This window comes from Myodes glareolus, chromosome 26 (assembly GCF_982192425.1).
Source record: "Myodes glareolus chromosome 26, mMyoGla1.1, whole genome shotgun sequence".
Lineage (NCBI taxonomy): Eukaryota > Metazoa > Chordata > Mammalia > Rodentia > Cricetidae > Myodes > Myodes glareolus.
In genome coordinates this window covers 39,043,730-39,062,599 of record NC_142051.1, presented here as the reverse complement: position 1 = coordinate 39,062,599, position 18,870 = coordinate 39,043,730, and the positions used below count along the sequence as shown (strand labels likewise).

Sequence of the window (18,870 nt, the reverse complement as noted above, 5' to 3'; positions counted from 1 at the left end):
TGTATTTGTTTATGTTTTCTGTATATGCGTGAGTACCTACATGTATGTATGTGTATCACATGTGTGCCTGATGTCCACAGAGGCTTAATGAGGGAGCTGGATCCCCTGGAACTGGGGTCAAAGGTGGTTGTGAGCTCCTGGGTGTAGGTGCTGCAAACTGAATGCAAGTCCTCTGCAAGAACAGCAAATGCTCTCAACTGCTGAGCCTTCTCTCCAGCACCAAATAGAATAATATAGTTATCTTTTAATGAAATCTCTTTTGAGTGTGCCTTGGATTATATAGAACGTATTTTATTGATAAGATTATAAGAAAAGCAAATAAAAATTAAATCCACTTGTGCTCACAGTTTTATACTTGGAGTAAGACAAGGGAAGGCCCAGAGGCATTGCCAAGTACACTCCTTCAAGCTACTTAGCAATGGGCTCTTCTTGTTTATTTAATGGAGGAATCTAGAATGACTGTCAAATGAAAGGAAGTATGAAGATTCTTCCAGGATATTGTTTTCTTTGAAACCAGTGCATCAATCCATATGCCTCTCATATCACTAAAACACTGTCTTATCAGCCCTCATTAATTCCTGGCCCCAAATTCTTAAGCCTGTGACCACTGTTGACCTCTGAAGAATGTTTTCAAAGGGAATCAGTCTTTCAACTCTGAAAAGTAATTTATTTTAATTGAGCCCTCTTGGCATTAGTAGCTAAGTAAAATGAAATGATAAGGATGGCAGTGTTTCATTGAAAGGCAAATGATATGTCCTCTTATATAATGCATGAGCGCTTCCCGGGAGGAGAGTATACAAAGCCCATTTAAGTAAATAGCTTCATGCTTTCAATGGGGAAGACATTTACAGTTTTGATTTTTTGTAAAAGCATTGGTAAAATATGCTTGGCATGATGGCACACTTAATCCCAGCACTTAGGAGACAGATAAAGGCAGGGTTCTATGGGTTCCAGAGAAGCCTGGTCTGTATAGTGAGTTCCAGGACAGCCAGGTGATGGGAAATTTCACTCTGTATGCTATAAATATGTTTTGTTACCATTGAATAGTAAAGAAGCTGCTTCAGCCTATAGCAGGGCAGAATGAAGCCAGGCAGGAAATCTGAACAGAGATACAGAGAGAAAATAGGCAGAGTCAGAGAGACGCCATGTAGCTGCTGAAGGAGACAGACACTGGATGGAACCTTACCAATAGGCCACAGCCCCGTGGCGATACATAGATTAATAGAAATAGGTTAATTTAAGATGCAAGAGCTAGCTAGAAATATCATGAACCATTGACTGAACAGTGCTGTCATTAATACAGTCTCTGTGTGATTATTTCAGGTCTGGACAGCTGGGAATGGGCCCCATATAGGCATTTATAGGCAAAGACTGTTGGTTTTCTGGCTGCCTGGATGCTAATAAATCACACAGAAACTATATGAATTATAATACTGTTTGACCAATAGCTTAAGCGTATTTCTAGCTAGCTCTTACATCTTAAATTAACCCATTTCTGTGTATTATCACAAGAAATACCTGTGGCTTACCAGGTAAAGTTCTGGCATCTGTCTACTTTGGCAGCTACATGGCATCTTCCTGACTCTGCCTACTTTCTCTACATATCTTCCAGCCTGGCTGCTATAGCCTGAAGAAGCGTCTTTATTAACCAATGGTAATAAAATATATTCATAACATATCGAGGGGAATCCCACATCAGCCAGGGATACCCAGTGAGACCCTGTATATAATAAATAAATACTAAAATGTTTGTCATGGTGAGGTGTGCAAACCATGGAGTACTTGTAAGAGAGTATGTGACTTTAGGCATTCATTTCAGTAGCACATTTACTAATATTGGAACAATATTGAAAAGACTAGCGTGGCCCCTGCACAGCATTGACATACAAGTTCATGAAGCATTTCATATATTTTTTAAATGATAAAATATCCCCTATACTTCAAGCACATCTTCTGTCATACAAGCAACAAGGTCACCTTGGAGTCATTGGTAGGAGCTAGTACATCCCCTTGTTCATTCTCTGTCTCCTAAAAAGAGCTTTCATTGCTCCAGCTCCCACCCAGGGTTTCCTGGTACCTCCTACTCTCTTCCTGCTCCACTTGAATAGATTCTATCCTTTCCTTGTTTTAAGGAGCAGATATGTCTCATTGTCATGAAAAGTCCTATATTCTTAAACATTTTAAATGCCATATTCTGTAGTCTTTGAAAGGTTTGAAGAGTACCTGTCTATCTGAAATACATCTCTGTACATCTAGAAAATATTAACTAACCTGACTACAAGCTTGACTATTATATATGATTATCTATTAACCTGTATTTCTTAATTATATATTACATTGCACAAATACAATACCTTAATCAAGAGCAGAAATATACATATAGCAAAATTGACCTTAAGTTTGTATCAATAAGCCAAGATCCATACCAATGCAAATCTCTATAGTATATCTCCCTTTAAATGTAAAAGAACATTTATAAACAATATTTGGGAATATGGGTATTATTTGGAAATAACAGCTTCCTGCTGTTTATTGAGTGAAGTAATTTTTGAGGGGTGTTCAAGGCAACCTTTCATGGGGTATTGGTCCATCAAATCATTTTAGTCTGGAATGATTCCATAGGTTCTTATCCTCTGTGGAAACAAAAGAAGAACCTCTTTTCCAAAACAACATATCCTTAAACTCAAATTCTGAAGTCAAGATACCTTTAAAGTATATTTGTTGGTTACTTAGCTCCTTCATAGTCCAAAAATTCAAAGAAAACACAATGATATACATAATCCAGACTCTCCCAGAATTTTTCATCTCTACGTGGCTTATTTATTTTTATCTTTACTCTTTTAATCTATGACTGTCTGTATTTTAGAAACCATTTACTTCTTATACTCTTTCTTTTCTTTCCCAAGCCTACATACATTTTTTTAAACATACTGTGACCCATTTAGAGATCTTTTATGTCTGAATCTGTCCTACTGTGTATCTGTAATACCTTACTGTCCAGGAGCACTTCTTAAAATGCTAAGCACTTCTTAAAACTTAAGCTGCACCATTGCTATGGGAAATACGGAACTTCCTGCTTGCCCCACCCATCCCAGCATTGTGGAGCTGCTCGCAGCCTCTGAGAGCCTTGCCCAATGTCCTGTCTCTAGGCACACAGCTGGTCCATGTTGCCACCAAGCAAACCACAACGCATTGCTCACAATTCCATTAAAAAGCTCAGTCTCCTGAAAGGGCTCGAGGTCATGCTGACAGCACGGCCCATGGCCAGGAAGCTGGCATTTTTTACTGCTACCACTGAATCAAGAAAAGCTCTCTTAAAGGAGCCATACCTCTTCCTGCTTCTAGCAAACAGAGCCCAGCCAAGAAAATGCCACTACCCAACCATGCTTAACTCTGTTCTTTTGTGTCCAGGATTTTTTTCCACGCTTTCCCAGGTATATGTGGATTTTAGTCCACCAGGTTGGCATGCAATTTTTAGGAGGGAGGGCATTTGTTCATCCCAGCCACCCAGAACCAAAATAACCACACAGAAGCTATATTATTTAAAACACTGCTTGGGCTATTGGCTCTAACTTCTTACTGGCTAACCTTTACATCTTAATTTAGACCATTTCTAGCAATCTGTGTATCACCACATGGCTGTGGCTTATTGGCAAGATTCCAACCAGCTCCTGTCTCTGGTGGGGCTACATGGCTTCTCTCTGACTCTGCCTCCTTTCTCCCAGCATTCAGCCTCCCCCTCCCTGCCCAGCTCTTTCTGCCCTGCTTTGCTATAGGCTCAAAGCAGTCCTTTATTAACCAATGATATTCACAACATTCAGAAGGGAATCCCACATCACTTTTTGATTTTCATGGTTATAGATTTTGTGTGTGTGTGTGTGTGTGTGTGTGTGTGTGAGTGCGTGCATCCCCTCCCCACAAATTTGTCATTTTCTCTGACTGGTTTTAAACTCCATAAAGGAAAAATGGGTCTTTTCAATTCCCTTAATTCCTGGCTTATAGTATATACCAATACCCAGTGGTTTTTGTTTGTTTGTTTTGCTTTGTTTTTAATGAACCAGTGAATGAGTAAATGCATTACTTATTTACCTGAAATGCATATGGTTTTGAATAAATGAGTTCATAATGAATGGCAAAGTCCCCTTAATCATAGGTTTCTCATGACTCATTTCCATATCCTAAAAGGTATACAAATGAGTATATAATTCTTGTTCAGTATTTTCTTACTGTCTGGGGGATAACTCATGCATTGAAAGAAAACATAGTTCTGCTGGAGTTTTTGGGCTGATGTGGAAGTTAATTCTATGTGTCAACTTGACTAGATTACTAGATGGCTAGATAATTAGCAAGTTATTGTTTTTAGGTGTATGTGTGAGTGTTTCTGTAAGAAATTAACATTTGATCAGTAGATTAAGTAACTATCCACTCTTACCAATGGAATGGGTATCATACATCCTATTGTAGATAGATCCAGGAAAAAAATGAAAAGAAATTAGAGGGAAGGCTAATTTGTTTTCTCTTCAGTGAAGAAGTCTATGTACTCTTGCCCTTTGATATCAGACCTGATGGATCTTGGATGTAGGGCAGAAACTGTCTACTCTTCTCATTAACAGGCTTCTGCAACTCAAACCAAATTGTACTACCAGCTTTCCTAGCTCTTCATCTTACCATTGACTTATCATAGGACTTTTAAACCTGATGAATCAGGTAGCACAGTCCCCAGAATGTCCGTGTGTGTGTGTGTGTGTGTGTGTGTGTGTGTGTGTCTTATCAGTTCTACGGCTCCGGAGAAAGCTAATGACATTGTCTCACCATCAAGAAGCACTTGTATTTTCTTCCAGTCTTTACATCTACATCAGACTGTTGTCTAAAATTTGGACAGCCAAGCTCCTTCTCTAAACTTTCACCTCCATGCCCCAAAGAAGACCAAGGACAAACCACAGAAAGAATAAGCAAAAGTAAATGTGTATGCATGCTCTCTACCTTATACCAAGTTCATTCTGGAAACAATGCCCTGCTTGCTGAAATTCTGCAGAACAGGTGGACATGAGCCTTTTTACTTTTCTCTAGCTTCCTTTTATTAGGAGAGTGATTTGTAAATATGTAAACAAAACAAGACTATTCTGCAGGCAAATTGTAGGTGCTCCATTAGCTTGATTACACCGGGTTTTGGTCTATTTTTTATTCACTTGCAAATCTGAACTTGGCGGATGTTCAGAGTTATTGTGGGAGAAAACAAAAGGCCCAACGTGTCGTGTACATCCCATTTCAGATTGCATTGATATTTACCTATAATTATCTATAATCCGTGTCCTTCTAAAAGGATAATGAGCTACATTTGTCCTAGTTAGCAACCACTCATTAGCTAGATCTGTAGGTCCGCATAAAGTCATCTGGGCATCATTTGTAAATCTTTTCCCTCAGGCCTGTCTCTTTAGGGATTTTAATGTCCTTGGTTATATTTTTTTCATTTTAGTCCTTTTGATGTAGTTTCTTCCCTCCTAGTAAATTAATTAAAGCATTTTTCATTTTATAAATCATAGTGATTATCTAACAGTTGCATAGATTTCCATCATCTTTAGGCTGACCCATTTATATGGGCTATCAGCATTCAGTACAGCTTGTTCCAGAATTGATTTGATTATAGCCAGCTGTATTGACCACGAAGGCAAATTCAATAAACAGACCTAAGGAACTGATTTGCCCACCGAAGACGGGAACAGCAATAGGTGAAAACCATTCATTGTCCTTTCTAGGAAAGACAAGAAATCAATAGAGCAAATACTCATCCCTGGAGCTAGATAGGCAAGGATTTCAACAGCTAATATCAAAAATAAAGTTCAATTGCTTCACCAAAATATAGAAAATGTAGAGGTTTTTTAAATTACTTATTTTCAAAAAGCATGCCAATTGATTATCCTTTTTCTTGAGTATGGGCATGCATGTAGATCTGAATTCTATCGTCAGAACAAGTTCTCCGAGAAACTGGATAACCATTTACCATGAGAGCTAGGTGTTGGATTATTGTGGCCATATAGTAAATGACAAAAGCAACAGAGACACACTGTCCTGTGAAGGAGTGTGTCAGCAGTCTAAGACCAGGAACAACTCTAGAGTGATCATATTTACACTAATGTTCATTTTTATTACAGATTGGAAGGAGGAGAAAAGAGAAAGAGCAAAGTAATTTAAACAGGTTTTCTGTGAAAATTAAGCCTATATTTCACATTATATTGTCATTTTTGTATTATATATTAACTTAAAAGCTCCTTCCCATTCTTCAAAAAAAAAATCTACAAAAATGAAAAAGAATATAAATGACCTATGGTCAAAATTGCAAAAGTAGCTTAAAGGTCAGCTATAGGCTTGTATTTCCAACTTCACAGAAGCAGACATTTGCTATGAATGACTTGTTTTTTAAAATTAGAAATACATATGAAGACTGAAAGTGAACAATTGCAGTCTTATTGCCCTGATTTATTGAAAGACTGGAAAATGGAATTTCATAGGATATAGAAATGGTTCTTATTTTAATCTTTGTATTTTTCTAACTTAAAATATATTTTATATTAATAGAATAACCAAATACATAGGCTATGATCAGACAGGTAAGGTTGAGGCATGGTCCTTTTTCCTTTGCTCAATGGTGCAGTTCAACCGAATTATTATCCTTCCTGAGACTTTTTGTTAAAATGAGAAAATAGAATCTGTACCTTACAGGAGTGATGCAGATATTAAGGGGAGTGTGTGTGCGTGCGTGCGTGCGTGCGTGCGTGGGTGTGTGTGTGCGTGCATGTGTGTGTGTTGTCCAGTACTTGATATATACGAAGCATTCAATGACCCTCACTGCTGTAGTTATCCAATCGTGAATCAGGAGTTGCTGTACCCTTAGCAGCAGCTCTAATCCTGACAACCAAAGCTCTGGAAAGTCTGTGAAGTGCACACAGGATTTGGGGAAAGGAGAAACCCAACTGGGAGAGCCAGCAATCTTCACTCAAAGAGTTGTATACTTTAGACAAACAGACACACACACACACACACACACACACACACACACACCTTACAAGTTAAATCAACTAGGATTATTAAAATATGAGTTAAAGAAACAAACAAAAGGAAACTTGATTGAAAATCAGGAGATTTAGATTGATCAGGGCGAGTTATATTTAAACATGATTACCATGTTGCTGGCAGAAAGCATTTCTTAGAATAATCAGGTTTGAAGAAGCTGATAATAGCATACTAGATCTGTAGCTGTCGCCTGTGAGTCACTGGGTTGAGCAAGGGAAAGGCTAAGCCCACTGGGACCTCAAGGCTCAACTGTTCTGTAAAATTACAGAAAACAAAAGCAGAAATGAGAAAACCAAATCATCATGGTCACGATGTGTGACTTTTCCATTGTGGCTTTCCCTCCCAGGTATAGAAATGATTAGTACTATGTCTTCTTTGAAGATTTGGGCATCTTCTTTATTCAATTTGTATGTCCATCACCTAGCATCGTTCCTAACATGCAGTTGGTGCCCATCCGCATTTGATGGATTGAATGAGTTCAGCAAAGGTTCTAAGCAAGAGAAAAATCTCAGTGGATCCAATTCTGCTTGTGTGGTAGATCTCAAGGTAGCCCTTGGGTTTTATATTTGTGTTGAAAGAGCTTTCTGAGGTTAGACTCTTACTCATGCATTTGAATTGTGGATTGGATTCAATGAATAGATTTTCTTAGTTCTTACTTTAAACATGCATAATCAAACAATATTTACTAATTGTCTCTGTCAGAACTATGGCTAAGTCGTCATTAAATCCAGCATTGTTTTGAAAAGACCTGTCATTTTTCTTGGCTCTCAAGTTTTCTGCTACTTATCTTTGTTCTAGCTCGTTCCCTTTCCAAAATCTATTAGAAGTAACTATAACCTAAGACATCCTTCCACTTTTTATTTTTTTGGTTTTTCAAGACAGGGTTTCCCTTTTTAGCCCTGGCTGACCTGGAACTTCTCTGTAAACCAGGCTGGCCTCAAACTCAAGAGATCCACCTTCCTCTGCCTCCCTAGTGCTGGGATTAAAGGCGTGCACCACTATCCCTGGTTCACAAGACCCCTTTTAAATAATGCTGTATAAACAATAAGTTGCGGGGCTTTTAAAGTTCCTGTTTCTGTATTATCATAACTAGCCCAACCAACACCTCTGGCAACCATTCAGAGAACTGCAGCTCTGAGTAGGTTAGCATGTTCTGACTTAGCATGCTCTACCTCCATACCACTTCTTTCCTTAAACAGCCAATGGTTCATCTGATAAACGCTTAGTGTTTGTTTGTCAAAGGCGCTTTTTGGGTTCATGAATACAAATAGAGCAAGAAAAATAAAGTCTACTATAACTTATATTCTCAGTTCGGAAAGACTGGTGAGCAGGTATATAAACAGATGGGCAAGGCTAATTTCAGATTGTAATTAATGCCTGGAGCCAATAGAGTAAAATGTTTGAAAAAGAGAAAGGAGGGAGAATAATTTAAATTGTATGGCCAAGGAAAGATATCTCTGAGGATGTTGTTTGGGGGCTGAAACCCAAATGATGTGAGTCACCCTCGGGTAAACGTATGTAAAGAGAGAGCAAAAATACAGAATGATAATAACTTTTGACATCGAGTCAAAATTCTAGCAGGTCTTTGTAGAAATTAGCAAACCGATTTTCAAACCTATGTAAGAATTCAAAGGATGCAGAACTTTAGAAAAAAATAAAAAGTCCACAAGTATGTGGTTAATGGATTTCAAACAAAGATGCATTTCAGTGAGGAAAGCAAAGAATTTTAAAGAATTATTATTGGAAAATGAGATGTCATTTATTAAAAGGAAAAAAGTATTTATCTATAACTCACATTGGATTATTTTGTAAAGGGCCTGGATTGTATAGGCTCTCAAAGACCACAGGGAAGTGTAACATGGAGGCCTGTTTGTTTGGGTTTTCTGTCCTGCCAGGTTCCCATAGCTGTTTAGTCCCAAAGAAAAATCAAACAGAGATCTCTATAAGTTATAAAGTTGATTGGCCCATTAGGTCAGACTACTTATTAGCTCCTATGGCTTATATTAACCCATTATTCTGATCTATGTTAGCCATGTGGCTCAGTACCTTTTTTAGTGGGGCAGATCACATCCTGCTGCTTTGGTGGCCTGGGTAGGAGTGGAGGAATCAGCTTCCTCCTCCCCAGAATTCTCCTGCTCTCCTTGTATCATTTTCACTTCCTGTCTGGTTTTTCCACCTATACTTCCTGCCTGGTCAATCAGTGTTTATTTAAAACATGATTGACAAAATACAGACAATTCTCCTGCACCAGGGAAGAGTTTGGTCTTAATTTGGGATACGATGGGAAGCAGCCAGTGGAAGACTTTCAGTCATTTTCTGATTTGATTTACACGGTAGAAGCGTCACTTCAGTCAGTACATGGAAGAGCAATGGAGGCAACATGAGCTTGGCTAAAAGCTTCAACAATAACCTTGTAAAGAACATAGAATGGTTTGGACAAAAGCGGCTGGATTAAAACTGGAGAGAAGAGACTAAAGAGAATGTAACCTTACTAAAATTCAGCGGCTTTCTACTTTTATTTTATTTTTTGGTGACTGGTGGAGGGGAGTATTCACTGTAGAGAACTGTTCCAACCCTGACCTCAATATCTGACAGCAGGTTCCCCTGTCTGTCTTACTAGCAGCCTGTTGTCTGGTTCTGTGACTTTGGATGCTCAATAAAGCAACACTACGTTAAACCACTAACATCTTGCATCTTTATCTACTGATGTCCAGTTCACCTGGAGAGTCAAGGTGGGCATGGCAAGACTCTGCTTCAGCTTCATGTGGAGAATCGAGCATCCCCTAAGACTTCTTAGTGGCTAGACTCTGATAGTTATCTCTTGTTGATGATAAAGTATCTTTACTTCATGATGCTTTTTTTATAGCCCTAGGCAACTCAGAGCTTATTTAGAGTTATTTAGGAGGATTCTGATCTGCACCCCAATGCAGATAATGTATTGGTACATTAGCTCATTTATTTATTTAATTTCTCCATCCATTAGCCCAGTAAGCACCTGGTGACATTTGCTATAGCTAGATAAATAGAATAAAAACCAAAAGATTGCAGCCATGTATTATTTCAGCCATCTCTAATATACTCAGGGAAATGTTTCTCTAGTCTTCCTGAGTAGACTTTTTTTTTTTCTTTTTTGCTCCCGGAGCAAAAGAACCCCCATTTACACCAAAGAAAGTATAGACTTTCTTCAAAGACAGGTAATCTTGAATCAGTCAAGGTAACTGGCTGCGACAAAAGGATTTAACAGCTGCCTGGAAGCTGTACTTTACCAGCTAATTTTAGGCATTGAAAAAAAAGCCCTTGAAGTTAAATTATCAGTTAGCAGTTAGCTGTTGTGATGGCACTCTAGTAATACCTCCGGAGAAGAGATCCGTCAGCTTCCTGTCTTCGTAGTCCTGGGTTAAAGTTAAAACCCTAAGCCCTCCACTCACTAACAGCAGAGGGGAAAAAAGGCACAGAACAGAGGTGGACATCTAACAACTGTGAGATCTGTGACCAAGACGTTTATCTAACAATCGGTAAATCACAAGACCCTGCCATTGTCAACACTATTGAAAAATAGGACAGCGGCAGAAAAGAAATACAAGAAAGCCCAAGAAACATGACGTCCATCCGACGTCCCACCAGAGGGCAGGAATAATGCTTGCTGTGGACACTGGCAGGCCTTCTCTGTCTTTCCCTTGTCTCATCTGTGGTTGACCAGGGGAGGAGTTTCTGAGTTTTCCATTGTGGGGATTGAATCCTGGAAAAGTTACAGAAGAATCCAGACCGGTTCCCCACCAACCTCACCACAGATTTCATTCTCTCCTGAGTAGCAGTATACTCCAGTGTTGACTCTAGATTGTCCTCTGTGTTGAATAACTTTCTGCCCTATGTTCAAGACTTTCCTTGCTAGTTGGAGTCTCTGCAACTTTTGTCCCCTATTAAATGCCTACTAGGCATCTCAACCTTACACATCCCAAGGTAAGCACCGACCACTCCCAGCCCCAAAGTCTGCTCCTCCTATGGCGTTCCCTAGTTCCAACCTCCCCACTTGCTCTGGAATTCTTGGCACCCTTCTAAATTATAGTCCATATCTTATTAATCAGGAAACCCTACCATGTCCACATAAGAAATCTGAACCACATCTCTTAGTCCAAGGCACCATCTTCCCTGACCCGGATGGCAGTAAAAGTCTTTTACTCTGCCTCCGGGTTCCGCCCTGGGCTCCTAAAGATCTGTTTTAATCAAGTGTGAGCGATCCTTTGAAAACACGTGTTCCTTCCTCCAGACTTCCCAGACTCATATCTTGTCTTTCACCGAAAAGCAGTCATTAGAAAGCAGTGGACGGTCTGCAGGAGCAGGTGTTACAGCCTTGCTGGCCTCGCCGTTCACCGCTCAATCTGTTACCCTAGTTCTTCAGTTCCAGCGATCTTCCCAAGTACCCTCTCCATGAGAATGTACTGAGCACAGTTGCACCTCAGAACCTTGGTGTTTGAGCCTTCTGCCGCCTCTGTCCTTCTCCACATAGCCCAGTGAGCTACCCTACTTGTTCTATAGTTCCGTTCCAAGACACTGCAATAACACAAACCAAAGCTTTACCATGTGCAGTAAAGAAACAAATGCCTCCCTTTATAGCGTACTTATCTCCTGACCTTTGTTTTTCTAAATGGCTCCTGTCCTTAATGAACATTTTGTCCACCTAACTTAATTTCATGTTCTCTTGCCACTAAGTTGCAAACTTCATTAGAACAAGGAGTTGATTTGGCGCTTGCTGAATGCCCAGCACACACAACAGTGTTCAATGCATATGGGTTATATTAAAGTAAATTAAAACATTATTTTTATACTCTCAAACAGAGTTGAGCAGAGGCATTTTTGTGATTCTATTTAATGATTGGTTTCTCACTGCGACAGCCCATGGCCAAAGCCCATGTCCCACCTCGTATATAATTCCACTTCTCCATTAATAAATTTGCATTCTGGTGAGACATTTGCTGCTTCTCGTGAGGGCTTTTATTTGCTGGGTATCATGAGGGTCAATGCACTAGATAAAGGCCACAAAAAGTGACGAAAGTCTGTCTGTCTCTTCTAATTTATTTGGAATTGCCCAGCAACTGATAGCAAGTGTTTTTCTGCTGTTGTTAGTGTTGTTTTGGGTTTGTTTGGGTTTTTTTGCTGTTTGTTTTGTTTTGTTTTGTCTTTTTAGAAGAGCTTGACCCAATGTTCAGGTCTGAGCTCTCAGCAGTGTCTCTTAATTCATCTGGTTGGGCTAGAGGCGTCACCGTGGGAGCCTGCAACCAACTGGCAAGGCACCTCCTCCTAGAAGGACTCCGAATTTCTCTTATAATTTTGAAAATTCAAAAGTAAAGAAGTATTCATTCTTCTGGAGTAGATAATGTTTGTTTTTCTTGGAACAGGTCGTGCAACATGTACTACCTTAACACTGGCTTCCCTGAACAGGTACAGACCAATCCTCAGGAGATCAGCACTTCGTATGTAATTTTGTTTCTTGTTCATTTCTCTGTTCAATACAAGTAAGTGGGGGTAGTATTCTTGCCCTGTAATCATGGACTCAGACGCCTGCCTTTGTGGCTCCATCTTGCCCTGTTTGTAGAACACCCTTCACTCAGAAGGTGAGAGAACATAGTCTCTGTTGTTGGAGGGTTATGGCCTGAACTTTTAGAGACCTGCAGAGAACTCAAACCAATAGGAAAGCATATGGGATGGGGGCGCTCCCTTAGCTGCCAATTTTAAGCCGTTCAATCATACAAACCTCCACCTTGTACTTACGCTATTAAATCTTCCTCTTGATTTCTTCAAGTTGGCAACTGACATTAACTAACCATCACACACACACACAGAAAGAAAAAAAATGCTCCAGATACATTATGCTTCGCACATTTAAGATCACATTTTATGATATCCAACTGTATTTTTAAAAGTTAATCAGCATTTGCCAACAGATACAATTCTTATTTTAAAAACCCCATGGATTATATGATTCCATTTACATGAAGTGTCCAAATGAGGCAAATCTATATATAGGCAGAAACTGAATTAACAGTCGCCTAGGGCTGGGGATGGGGAGAGGGTAAATGAGGTGTGATTGGTACAAGGTTTCTTCATTAGACGGTAGGAAAGAACCAAAATTAGATTACAGGAACAGCTTCCCAATTCCTCGTTGGAGATCAGTGAACTGTGTACTTTGCATCGATGACATTGCAATCATCCTTCGTAGAACTTGGCTATTTATCTTTCCTATTTCATAAAGGCTTTTCTCTTGACCGAGTCTGTCAAGCAGTCACCCAGGGAGCAGGTCAGTTAGTGTGCAGCTACGCACAGCCTGGACTCACTCGTTGAGGCACCATATTGACTCCCGAAAACAAGAACATAAAGACCATGACCTCTGTCTTCAGGTGGTTTGTAGTCTGATGAAGGAATAAGACTTAAGTACGGTGTGTTGCAGATCCCCAGGAGCTCGGATTTAGTCACATGTGGGGCAATCCAAAGCAGAAGAAAGGCTAATGATACATAGACATATTTAATATTTAGTGAATCTTATTTGACATGACAAAGAAAGACTTACTCTCTTCTTCTCCAGAAGCCTTGTACTTTATTCATGCTTAAAGCACTCCCCTTTCTCTGTTTCTCACTTTAATGTGTCTCTTTAATTAGCACGACAGCAAGGTTGGTAGACATTAGGAGAACGTCACCGGCAAAGCACCATCCATATTTGACTTGGCTTGAAGAAGATTTTCAAAGGACGTTTGTAGGAGGTGATTCCTGACCTCAGTCTCAGAGGATGAGGTCCAAAGGGAAGAGCTGAGGGAGGTGGGCAAAGAAAGAGAGGGCACAGGGTACATTTGGAGCACTTCTTGCCATCTGTTGTCTCTGTCTGTCCCCTTGTCTCTGTCTCTCTGTCTCTGTCTCTCCGCCTCTCTCTTTCTGTGTGTGTGTGTGTGTGTGTGTCTGTGACAGTCAATTTTAGTTGTTAACTGGATGAGATCTAGCATCCCCTAACACATGAGCCCCTGGCCGTGCCAGTGTGTGTGTGTTGGGAGGATCTTGGTTAAGCTAATAAAATGGGACGACCCACCTACTGATATGGGGTGACTCCCATTCCCTGGGCTTTAATTCTAGGCTGTGCAAACGGTAGAGTGTGAGCAGAGTACAAGTGTTCATTGCACTCTCCTTCCTGACTCTGGATCCTGCATGACCAGTTACTTCACACTTCTTCTTCCTTGAATTCTCCACCAGGATGAACCTTAATCGGGAACTGTGAGCCAAAATAAACCTTCCTCCCTTGTATTGCCTTGGTGAGCGTGGTTTATCACAGCAGGATCCAGTGTGTGCACAAATGATTGTACAGTTGTGTATGTGTGTGCAAGCCAGAGATCATCCACAGATAACATGTCTCAGAATCCATCCACCTTATGCGTTGAGGTGGGGCCTCTCACTAGTACCTGGGGCTTGCAGATAAATCTACACTGGCAAGCCAGAGATGACCAGAGATCTTCCAGTCCTTACCTCCCCGGCCCTGGGGTTAAAAATATGCACAAACGTGCACTTCCACACATGTATTATACACACACACACACACACACACACACACACACGTATTTTCACATGGGTGCTGTGGACCAAATTTGGGTCCTAATGCTTCCACAGCAAGCAATTTATTGACTGACTGAACTATTCTCCAGCCTCTACATATTTGTGAATATAAATATTTGCTACAGGAGCAAATGCATCCTTTTCGTTTTAGTGGCTTAACCAAGTAGCCTTTCTTTTTCTTATACAAAGTCCAAGGCTCAGAGATTGGTCACAGAACATCATTTGGACACTGTGGTTTACATCAGCCTGGGTGGTACTATTCAGTCAGTGGTGGCCTGTCTGAGAAACTTCCTTGGGCAGGCATGGGCAGAGGGTTCATAAACTGTGCAAGCATCCTCCATGCCAGATTTCTGTCATAAGGTCCCGCTGAATTTGATAACAATGGAAAAATGCAGTTCCTCGATAAGCTGCCCTTCCCCCAGCACCCCAGCACCCCAGCACCCCAGCGCTCTCCGTGGGAAGACGCAGATCTTCTATGGACAGCTTGATTTCTGACGTTCCCGCCTGAATAGTTTTCTTTTATGCCGCAAAGGGTAGAATTACACCTATTGATTGCTCTCACCTTGATCACGTTGTTTATGAATCAAGGAAATGTGCTGAGAATGAGCAGAGAGAATAGTAGAATTCTATCTTGAGTGGAAAAGACAGCTATGTATTGTTCAGGCTGCGAGTCGAGACCTGTTCAGCCATTGTCTCCAGGGTAAAATTTCACCGTGGTCTGTTGCACCTAATAAAATGTACACTCAATCATACAGCGATCCATAATCTACTTTCCTGTCGGTCTGAGGTCCCACGTGGCCCCGTGAATGAATCATAGCGATTTGAAGGCACTTAGTGTCTTGAGCTGGATCCCGTTTGCCCGGGTATGGTTTCCATCCGCAACCCGAGATGTTGAGCAACGCTGAAAGCTTAAGGGTCTTCTGTAGTTGGGTGATTTTGGAAGGAAAGGAAGGACTCTTGGCTAATCGTGTTGATATAGATACCTCTAATTTATGTTTTTATTGCTCTCCGTGAAACGACACTGTTTTCTAAGCACCCTTCCAAGGGTAAAAGTCAGAAGGGTTCAGTAGGCTCATTAGTTGTCATTTTGCACTGTAGATGAGTGGGAAATGTTCTCTATAGGCTATCATATTTGAAAACTCAGTTCCCAGTTGGTAGCGCAGTTTGGGGGAGATGATGGAACTCTTGAGATGATGCAGTCTTGCTAGAGGAAGCCTGCCACTGAGGGAAGAGCATTGAGAATGCACAGCCTTGCTCTCCTTCCTGTTTACTCTCTCTGCTTTCTGTGTGCAGTTGAATGTGGTCTCTCTGCTTCCTGTGTGCAGTTGAGTGTGGTCTCTCCACTTCCTGTGTGCTGTTGAGTGTGGTCTCTCCGCTTCCTGTGTGCTGTTGAGTGTGGTCTCTCCGCTTCCTGTGTGCAGTTGAATGTGGTCTCTCCACTTCCTGTGTGCTGTTGAGTATGGTCTCTCTGCTTCCTGTGTGCTGTTGAGTGTGGTCTCTCCGCTTCCTGTGTGCTGTTGAGTGTGGTCTCTCCGCTTCCTGTGTGCTGTTGAGTGTGGTCTCTCCGCTTACTGTGTGCTGTTGAGTGTGGTCTCTCCGCTTCCTGTGTGCTGTTGAGCATGGTCTCTCCACTTCCTGTGTGCTGTTGAGTGTGGTCTCTCCGCTTCCTGTGTGCTGTTGAGTGTGGTCTCTCTGCTTCCTGTGTGCTGTTGAGTGTGGTCTCTCCACTTCCTGTGTGCTGTTGAGTGTGGTCTCTCCACTTCCTGTGTGCTGTTGAGTGTGGTCTCTCCACTTCCTGCTCTTGCAGCCATGACTTCCTTCCCTGCCACTGTAGACACTTAGCTCTCTGCAGCCCTAGGCCAGAATAAACTCTTCCTTAAGTAACTCCTGGTCATGCTAGTTAATGGCAGCCACAGGAAAGTGACTGATAGTAGCAGCAGAATAGCTTTGATAATAGCCGTGAAAAAGCCGAGTGATTTGTTTTAGTTTTTCTTTTTCTTTACGTTCTGGACTTGATTAGAGTAACTAAAAAACATTTTCTTTTTATGAGGTGTTCATGAGAAGTGAACAGACTCAAATGATATAAATAAGACTTTCATTTATTGAGAGCTGCCTGTCAACAGGCATGAATGACGTAAGGGCGGGGTGTTGCAAGTCCCTTTTCCCTTATGGCCCTGGGAACTGAATCACCCAGGGTTTCCTTCATGTGAAGTATGGACACTACAGCTAAGCTGTCTCCCAGCCATACGTTCATTTCAAACCTGTAGTTCTCTCTTAGACGTAAGGACTTCCTAATACCTCATCTTAGCAATGTCTTGAAATTGGTTGCCAAGAAACAAAGGTTCTCATGAGAAAAGGGAAGAGAAGGTAGAAACCCATCCATTAGTTAGAATAAATTCCAGAGGGAGTCACAGTGCTCACCTGATCCACTATCAGGGTGCTATGATGAGGTGGCCTGCCTGATTCAGGGACACAGGCATCACAAATATATTAAAAAGTTCTCAGTTGTTAAGACTCCCATTTTCCATCTCTAATTGCTGACATACACAGTCTTATTGCCAAGGGGATGATTTATTCCTCTTGTGCCTGTAGACTACCAGATACTCTATTATGTTTTATAAACGTCTGATTCAGTTGACATTAGTAGGGATTTTCCCCCTCGTTTTAAAGAGTGTATGTAAGTTTCACAGGGCACTCATAACAATATGAAGTGTAAGTGGTTTCAAGTCCATAACTTTATTTTCTCCCAGCTCTCGGGGCATTAACCAACCAGCCGACATGGGAGCAAACCTCTGAGTTGATTGTGCTTTTGAAATGTTATTTTAAATAGTAAAATACTATTTTATGTTTGCATGATTGCAACAAATTTTAGTACCTGGGAAAAATGGTACTGCCATTTCAGGATCTTCAAACATATCACAATAACGTTTTAAACCAGGTGGCTGGGAGGGTATTGGAAAAGTGTTCGTGACATTCTGTTAGATCACAAAGAGAAGGTTAGGTAGAAGCCTAAGAAGGCAAGTAGTAGTAGAAGTCAAGTACTACAAGTAGTAGATGAACAGGCTGTCGCTGGGGTCGTCAGATTAAAGCAAATACAAGTAAAGGCTCCAGAACAGACACCGGACACCATTGCTATAAGGCAGGGCTCTGGCAAGTGTTGCTTCCAGTATAAAATAGGGTGCCTAAACATGGTCTAAGATTTCCACACAGAATGCTCTAAGTCTCATGAAAGTGAGAGGATGGACTATTAAACACAAATAGTTGTAGGGTTATCTTTATTTTCTTTATTTATATGTATTTAGTTGGCTTACTTTCTTAATCTTTCCAGATGTCAAAATAATTGAGTATTTGAAAAATGGCATCTGGACAGAGCTCATAACCAGAGAGCTATCAGGAAAATATGGCTTAAAGTATAATCCCATGGGAAGACCATCAAATGTCTTTATTAGATCCTCAAAAAATAAAATCAAACAGAGCTTCATGGGAAGTTTCAGATGTAAGAAAAGACCCAAGATCACATGGCCTTGCCTGGGGCTCCTCCCCACTAGGAGACAATCTGTTTAAATGCTTGAGGACCACACAGAGTCACCCAGGAGTATTGCAGCGAACTCTAGGTAGAAAGGACGTGTCTTGAAGAAATCTGTGGATAGGATAATTTCCTAAGTTATGCGTTCAGACCCCATAGCCTTTCCGAAAGGATGATTCTGGTGGAAACATGCTTAGGTTGTGCTGAAGAACCAGAGAGTACAGTATATAAGATGTTATTGTTCTAAGGTTTCTGGGTACAAATAAAGCAGAAGAATTTTGTGTGGTGATATAAAAGAATCTACTTTTAATAAAAATATTTCTTTTTTTAAAAAAGTCAATGAAAGATTATTAAGAAGGAAAAACCAAGAACCTGGAGACTAGAACTTGTTTTAAGGATGGTATATTTGTTTCCTAGGGTTTGCATAACGAAATCCTACAACTGAGTGGTTTGAATATAACCATTTATTGATTTTCTAACAGTTCTGGAGGCTCGTTTCTATTGCTCCAAGAACCAAAATCAATAGTGAGCAAGTCTAAGGCAACAGGACTGAGCCCTAATTGGCAAAACAAAACAAACAAGCAAACAAAACAGGAGCCTGCACCCAACTGGGTTTCAGAGTTTCAGTAGTCTGCACCCAACTCTTTACTTCCCATCTTCCCTTTAAATACTACTTTCTC

The 18,870-nt window shown here is 40.7% G+C and overlaps 1 protein-coding gene and 1 non-coding gene across 15 annotated transcripts in view; both read left to right on the top strand.

Moving 5' to 3' along the window:
* The window catches only part of Anks1b (ankyrin repeat and sterile alpha motif domain containing 1B), a 953,532-nt gene that overhangs the window by 467,353 nt on the left and 467,309 nt on the right, over window positions 1–18,870 (top strand). The window lies entirely within an intron of this gene.
* Window positions 1,807–1,913, top strand: LOC125390126 (U6 spliceosomal RNA). The gene has a single exon (XR_007228659.2). It is a non-coding gene; the product is annotated as a U6 spliceosomal RNA (small nuclear RNA).